Source organism: Phyllobates terribilis, unplaced genomic scaffold (assembly GCF_046119375.1).
Source record: "Phyllobates terribilis strain yellow unplaced genomic scaffold, ASM4611937v1 Scaffold_15__1_contigs__length_34870131, whole genome shotgun sequence".
Taxonomy (NCBI): Eukaryota; Metazoa; Chordata; class Amphibia; order Anura; family Dendrobatidae; genus Phyllobates; species Phyllobates terribilis.
In genome coordinates, this window is record NW_027362775.1 from 27953399 (window position 1) to 27961468 (window position 8070).

An 8070-nucleotide genomic window follows, 5' to 3' on the forward strand; every position below is an offset into this window, starting at 1 on the left:
TTAATCCACTGCTACCTCCACCACTCTACCAAGGGGCATTAAAACAGTTTTGATAAGCTACTGTGACCTCCACATCTCTTCCAAGGTTCATTAAAACCGTCTGGTTAAACCACTCTGAACTCCACAGCTCTTCCAAGAGGCATTGATATTGTATTTTTACTCGACTGTAACCTCCACCTCTCTTCCAAGGGGCATTAAATCTGTCTTTTTAAGCTACTGTGACCTTCACGTCTCTTCCATGGGGCATTAAATCCATCAATTTAAAACACTCTGAACTCCACAGCTCTTGCAAGAGGCATTGATATTGTCTTTTTATTCCACTGTAACCTCCACCACTCTTCCAAGGGGCATTGATTTTGTCTTTTTAATCCACTGCGACCTGCATCACTCTTCCAATAATCATTGATATTGTCTTTTTATTTTTCTGCGACCTCCACCACTCTTCCAAGGGGCAATAATATTGTCTTTTTATTCCACGGTGCCTTAAAACCTTCTGGTTAAACCACTGTGAACTCCACAGCTCTTCCAAGGGGCATTGATAATGTCTTTTTATTCCACTCTAACCTCCACCACTCTTCCAAGGGGCATTGATATTGTCTTTTTATTTTACTGCGACCTCCACCACTCTTCCAAGGGGCATTGATATTGTCTCTCTTTTCCACTGCGATCTCCACCAGTCTTCCAAGGAACATTAAAACCGTATTGTTAAGCTACTGAGACCTCCTAGTCTCTTCCAAGGGGCATTAAAACCGTCTGGTTAAACCGCTCTGCGCTCCACAGCTCTACCAAGGGGCATTGACAATGTCTTTTTATTCCATTGTAACCTTCTGCACTCTTCCAAGTGCATTGATATTGTCTTTTTATTCCTCTGCGACGTTCACGACTCTTCCAAGGGGCATTAAAGCCGTCTTGTTAAGCTACTGTGACCTCCAAGTTTCTTACACAGAGCATTGATATTGTCTTTTTATTCCACTGTAACCTCCATCACTCTTCCAAGGGGCATTGATATTGTCTTTTTATTCCACTGTAACCTCCACCAATCTTCCAAGGGGCATTGATATTGTCTTTTTATTCCACTGTGACCTCCACCACTCTTCTAAGGGGCATTGATATTGTCTTTTAAATCCACAAAGATCTCCACCACTCTTCCAAGGGGCATTAAAACAGTCTTGTTAAGCTACTGTGACCTCCACGTCCCTTCCACGGTGCATTAATATTGTCTTTTTATTCCATTGCGACCTCCACCACTCTTCCAAGGGGCATTAAAACCGTCTGGTTAAACACTCTGAACTCCACAGCTCTTACAAGAGGCATTGACATTGTCTTTTTATTCGACTGTAACATCCACCACTCTTCCAAGCGGCATTGATATTGTCTATTTATTCCACTGCGACCTCCACCACTCTTCCAAGGGGAATTGATATTGTCTTTTTAATCAACTGCGACCTCCACCTATCTTCCAAGAGGCATTAAAACCGTCTTGTGAAGCTACTGTGACCTCCAAATCCCTTCAACGGGGCATTGATATTGTCTTTTTATTCCACTGCGACCTCCAACACTCTTCCAAGGGGCTTTGATATTGTCTTTTTTATCCACTGCGACCTCCACCACTCTTCCAATGGGCATTAAAACAGTCTTGTTATGCTACTGTGACCTCCACGTCCCTTCCACGGTGCATTAATATTGTCTTTTTATTCCATTGCGACCTCCACCACTCTTCCAAGGGGCATTAAAACCGTCTTGTTAAGTTACTTTGACCTCCACTTCAATTCCAAGGAGCGTTAAAACCGTCTGGTTATACCACTCTGAACTCCACAGCTCTTCCAAGGGGCATTATTATTGTCTTTTTATTCCACTGTAACCTCCACCACTCATCCAAGGGGCATTGATATTGTCTTTTTATTCCACTGCGACCTCCACCACTCTTTCAAGGGGCATTAAAACCATCTTGTTAAGCTATTGTGAGCTCCACATCTCTTCCACGGAGCATTAATATTGTCTTTTTATTTAATTGTAACCTCCACCGCTGTTCCAAGGGGCATTGATATTGTCTTTTTGTTCCACTGTAAACTCCATCACTCTTCCAAGGGGCATTGATATTGTCTTTTTATTCAACTGTAACCTCCACCACTCTTCCAAGGGGCATTGATATTGTCTTTTTATTCCAATTTGACCTCCACCACTATTACAAGGAGCATTCATATTGTCTTTTTAATCCACTGCGACCTCCACAACTCTTCCAAGGGGCATTAAAACCGTCTTGTTAAGCTACTGTCACCTTCACGTCCCTTCCAAGGGGCATTAAAACCGTCTTGTTAAGCTACTGTCACCTTCACGTCTCTTTCAAGGGGCATTGATATTGGCTTTTTATTTCAATTTGACCTCCACCACACTTCCAAGGGGCATTGATATTGTCTTTTAATCCACTGTGACCTCCACCACTCTTCCAAGGGACATTGATATTGTCTTTTTTTTCCACTGCGACATTCACCCCTCTTCCAAGGAACATTGATATTGTCCTTTTTTTCCACTGTAACCACCACCACTCTTCTAAGGGTCATTGATATTTTCTTCTTATTCCACTGCGACCTCCACCATTCTTCCAAGGGGCATCGATAATGTCTTTTTAATCCACTGCGACCTCCACCACTATTCCAAGGGGCATTAAAACCGTCTTGTTAAGCAAGTGTGACCTCCACGTCTCTTCCAAGGGGCATTAAAACCGTCAATTTAAACCACTCTGAACTCCACAGCTCTTCCATGGGGCATTGATTTTGTCTTTTTAATCCACTGCGACCTCCATCTCTCTTCCAAGAAGCATTAAAACTGTGTTGTTTAGCTACTGTGACCTCCACGTCTATTCCACGGTGCTTTAAAACCTTCTGGTTAAACCACTGTGAACTCCACAGCTCTTCCATAGGGCATTGATTTTGTCTTTTTAATCCACTGCGACCTCCATCTCTCTTCCAAGAAGCATTAAAACTGTGTTGTTTAGCTACTGTGACCTCCACGTCTATTCCACGGTGCTTTAAAACCTTCTGGTTAAACCACTGTGAACTCCACAGCTCTTCCATGGGGCATTGATATTGTCTTTTTATTCCACTGTAACCTCCACCACTCTTCCAAGGGGCATTGATATTTTTTTTTATTTTACTTCGACCTCCACCACTCTTTCAAGGGGCATTAATATTGTCTTTTTATTCCACTCCGACCTCCACCACTCTTCCAAGGGGCTTTGATATTGTCTTTTTAATCAACTGCGACCTCCACCTATATTCCAAGGGGCATTAAAACCGTCTTCTCAAGCTACTGTGACCTCCAAATCCCTTCAACGGGGCATTGATATTGTCTTTTTATTCCACTGCGACCTCCAACACTCTTCCAAGGGGCTTTGATATTGCCTTTTTTATCCACTGCGACCTCCACCACTCTTCCAATGGGCATTAAAACAGTCTTGTTATGCTACTGTGACCTCCACGTCCCTTCCACGGTGCATTAATAATATCTTTTTATTCCATTGCGACCTCCACCACTCTTACAAGGGGCATTAAAACCGTATTGTTAAGCCATTGCGACCTCCACCACTCTTCCAAGGGGCATTGATATTGTCTTTTTAATCCACTGCGACCTCCACCACTGTTCCAAGGGGCATTGATATTGTCTTTTTAATCCACTGTGACCTCCTCGTCTCTTCCAAGGGGCATTAGAAACGTCAATTTAAACCACTCTGAACTCCATAGCTCTTCCAAGGAGCACTGGTATTGTCTTTTTATTCCACTCTAACCTCCACCACTCTTCCAAGAGGCATTGACATTGTCTATTTATGCCACTGCGACCTCCATCACTCTTCCAAGGGGCATTAAGACCATCTTGTTAAGCTACAGTGACCTCCATAACTCTTCCATGGAGCATTGATATTGTCTTTTTATTCCACTGTAACCTCCACCACTCTTCCAAGGGGCATTGATTTTGTCTTTTTATTCCACTGCGACCTCTACCACTCTTCCAATGGGCATTGATATTGTCTTTTTAATCCACTGCAACCTCCATCACTCTTCCAAGGGGCATTAAAGCCGTCTTGTTAAGCTACTGTCACGTCCATGTTTATTCCACGGGGCATTGATATTGTCTTTTTATTCCACTGTATCCTCCACCACTCTTCCAAGTGGCATTGACATTGACTTTTTATTCCACTGCGACTTCCATCTCTCTTCCAAGGGGCATTAAAACAGTCATGTTAAGCTACTGTGACCTCCACGTCTCTTCCAAGGGGCATTAAAACCATCTGGTTAAACCACTCTGAACTCAACAGCTTTTCAAGGGGCATTGATATTGTCTTTTTATTCCACTCTAACCTCCACCACTCTTCCAAGGGGCCTTGATTTTGTCTTTTTATTCCACTGCGACCTCTACCACTCTTCCAATGGGCATTGTTATTGTCTTTTTAATCCACTGCAACCTCCACCACTCTACCAAGGCGCATTAAAGCCGTCTTGTTAAGCTACTGTGACCTCCACGTCCCATCCACGGGGCATTGATATTGTCTTTTTATTCCACTGCGACCTCCACCACTCTTCCAAGGGGCATTCATATTGTCTTTTTAATCCACTGCAAACTCCACCACTCTTCCAAGGGACATTAAAACCGTCTTGTTTAGCTACTGTGACCTCCATGTCTATTCCACGGTGCCTTAAAACCTTCTGGTTAAACCACTGTGAACTCCACAGCTCTTCCAAGGGGCATTGATATTGTCTTTTTATTCCACTGTAACTTCTACCACTCTTCCAAGGGGCATTGATATTGTCTTTTTATTTTGCTGCCACCTCCACCACACTTCCAAGGGGCATTAATATTGTCTTTTTATTCCAATGTTACCTCCACAACTCTTCCAAGGGGCATTGATATTGTCTTTTTATTCCACTGCGTCCTCCACCACTCTTCGAAGGGTCATTGATATTGTCTTTTTATTCCACTGTTACCTCCACAACTCTTCCAAGGGGCATTGATATTGTCTTTTTATTCCACTGCGACCTCCACCTCTCTTCCAAGGGGCATTAAAACCATCTTGTTAAGCTACTGTGACCTCCAAGTCTCTTCCACGAGGCATTGATATTGTCTTTTTATTCTACTGCGACCTCCACATCTCTTCCAAGTGGAATTTATATTGTTTTTTTATTCCACTGCGACCTCCACCACTCTTCTAAGGGGCATTGATATTGTCTTTTTAATCCACTGCGACCTCCACCACACTTCCAAGGGGCATTAAAACAGTTTTGATAAGCTACTGTGACCTCCACGTCTCTTCCAAGGGGCATTAAAACCGTCTGGTTAAACCACTCTGAACGCCACAGCTCTTCCAAGAGGCATTGATATTGTCTTTTTATTCAACTGTAACCTCCACCACTCTTCCAAGGGGCATTGATTTTGTCTTTTTAATCCACTGCGACCTCCATCACTCTTCCAAGAAGCATTAAAACCGTCTTGTTTAGCTACTGTGACCTCCACGTCTATTCCACGGTGCCTTAAAACCTTCTGGTTAAACCACTGTGAACTCCACAGCTCTTCCAAGAGGCATTGATATTGTCTTTTATTCCACTGTAACCTCCACCACTCTTCCAAGTGGCATTGACATTGACTTTTTATTCCACTGCGACTTCCACCTCTCTTCCAAGGGGCATTAAAACAGTCTTGTTAAGCTACTGTGACCTCTTCCAAGGGGCATTAAAACCATCTGGTTAAACCACTCTGAACTCCACAGCTCTTCGAAGGGGCATTGATATTGTCTTTTTATTCCACTGTAACCTCCACCACTCTTCCAAGAGGCATTGATTTTGTCTTTTTATTCCACTGCGACCTCCACCACTCTTCCAATGGGCATTGTTAATGCCTTTTTAATCCCCTGCAACCTCCACCACTCTACCAAGGCTCATTAAAACCATCTTGTTAAGCTACTGTGACCTCCACGTCCCATCCACGGGGCATTGATATTGTCTTTTTATTCCACTGCGACTTCCACCACTTTTCCAAGGGACATTCATATTGTCTTTTTAATCCACTGCAAACTCCACCACTCTTCCAAGGGACATTAAAACCATCCTGTTTAGCTACTGTGACCTCCATGTCTATTCCACGGTGCTTTAAAACCTTCTGGTTAAACCACTGTGAACTCCACAGCTCTTCCAAGGGGCATTGATATTGTCTTTTTATTCCACTGTAACCTCCACCACTCTTCCAAGGGGCATTGATATTGTCTTTTTATTTTACTGCCACCTCCACCACTCTTCCAAGGGGCATTAAAACCGTCTGGTTAAACCACTCTGAACGCCACAGCTCTTCCAAGATGCATTGATATTGTCTTTTTATTCGACTGTAACCTCCACCACTCTTCCAAGGGGCATTAAAACCGTCAATTTAAACCACTCTGAACTCCACAGCTCTAGTAAGATGCATTGATATTGTCTTCTTATTCCACTTTAACCTCCACCACTCTTCCAAGGGGCATTGATTTTGTCTTTTTAATCCACTGCGACCTCCATCACTCTTCCAAGAAGCATTGAAACCGTCTTGTTTAGCTACTGTGACCTCCACGTCTCTTCCAAGGGGCATTAAAACCGTCAATTTAAACCACTCTGAACTCCACAGCTCTTGTAAGATGCATTGATATTGTCTTTTTATTCCACTGTAACCTCCACCACTCTTCCAAGGGGCATTGATTTTGTCTTTTTAATCCACTGTGACCTCCATCACTCTTCCAAGAAGCAATAAAACCGTCTTGTTTAGCTACTGTGACCTCCACGTCTATTCCACGGTGCCTTAAAACCTTCTGGTTAAACCACTGTGAACTCTACAGCTCTACCAAGAGGCATTGATATTGTCTTTTATTCCACTGTAACCTCCACCACTCTTCCAAGTGGCATTGACATTGACTTTTTATTCCACTGCGACTTCCACCTCTCTTCCAAGGGGCATTAAAACAGTCTTGTTAAGCTACTGTGACCTCTTCCAAGGGGCATTAAAACCATCTGGTTAAACCACTCTGAACTCCACAGCTCTTCGAAGGGGCATTGATATTGTCTTTTTATTCCACTGTAACCTCCACCACTCTTCCAAGGGGCATTGATTTTGTCTTTTTATTCCACTGCGACCTCCACCACTCTTCCAATGGGCATTTTTATTGCCTTTTTAATCCCCTGCAACCTCCACCACTCTACCAAGGCTCATTAAAACCATCTTGTTAAGCTACTGTGACCTCCACGTCCCATCCACGGGGCATTGATATTGTCTTTTTATTCCACTGCGACCTCCACCACTCTTCCAAGGGACATTCATATTGTCTTTTTAATCCACTGCAAACTCCACCACGCTTCCAAGGGACATTAAAACTGTCTTGTTTAGCTACTGTGACCTCCATGTCTATTCCACGGTGCCTTAAAACCTTCTGGTTAAACCACTGTGAACTCCACAGCTCTTCCAAGGGGCATTGATATTGTCTTTTTATTCCACTGTAACCTCCACCACTCTTCCAAGGGGCATTGATATTGTCTTTTTATTTTACTGCCACCTCCACCACTCTTCCAAGGGGCATTAAAACCGTCTGGTTAAACCACTCTGAACGCCACAGCTCTTCCAAGATGCATTGATATTGTCTTTTTATTCGACTGTAACCTCCACCACTCTTCCAAGGGGCATTAAAACCGTCAATTTAATCCACTCTGAACTCCACAGCTCTAGTAAGATGCATTGATATTGTCTTCTTATTCCACTTTAACCTCCACCACTCTTCCAAGGGGCATTGATTTTGTCTTTTTAATCCACTGCGACCTCCATCACTCTTCCAAGAAGCATTGAAACCGTCTTGTTTAGCTACTGTGACCTCCACGTCTATTCCACGGTGCCTTAAAACCTTCTGGTTAAACCACTGTGAACTCCACAGCTCTTCCAAGAGGCATTGATATTGTCTTTTATTCCACTGTAACCTCCACCACTCTTCCAAGGGGCATTGATATTGTCTTTTTATTTTACTGCTACCTCCACCACTCTTACAAGGGGTATTAATATTGTCTTTTATTC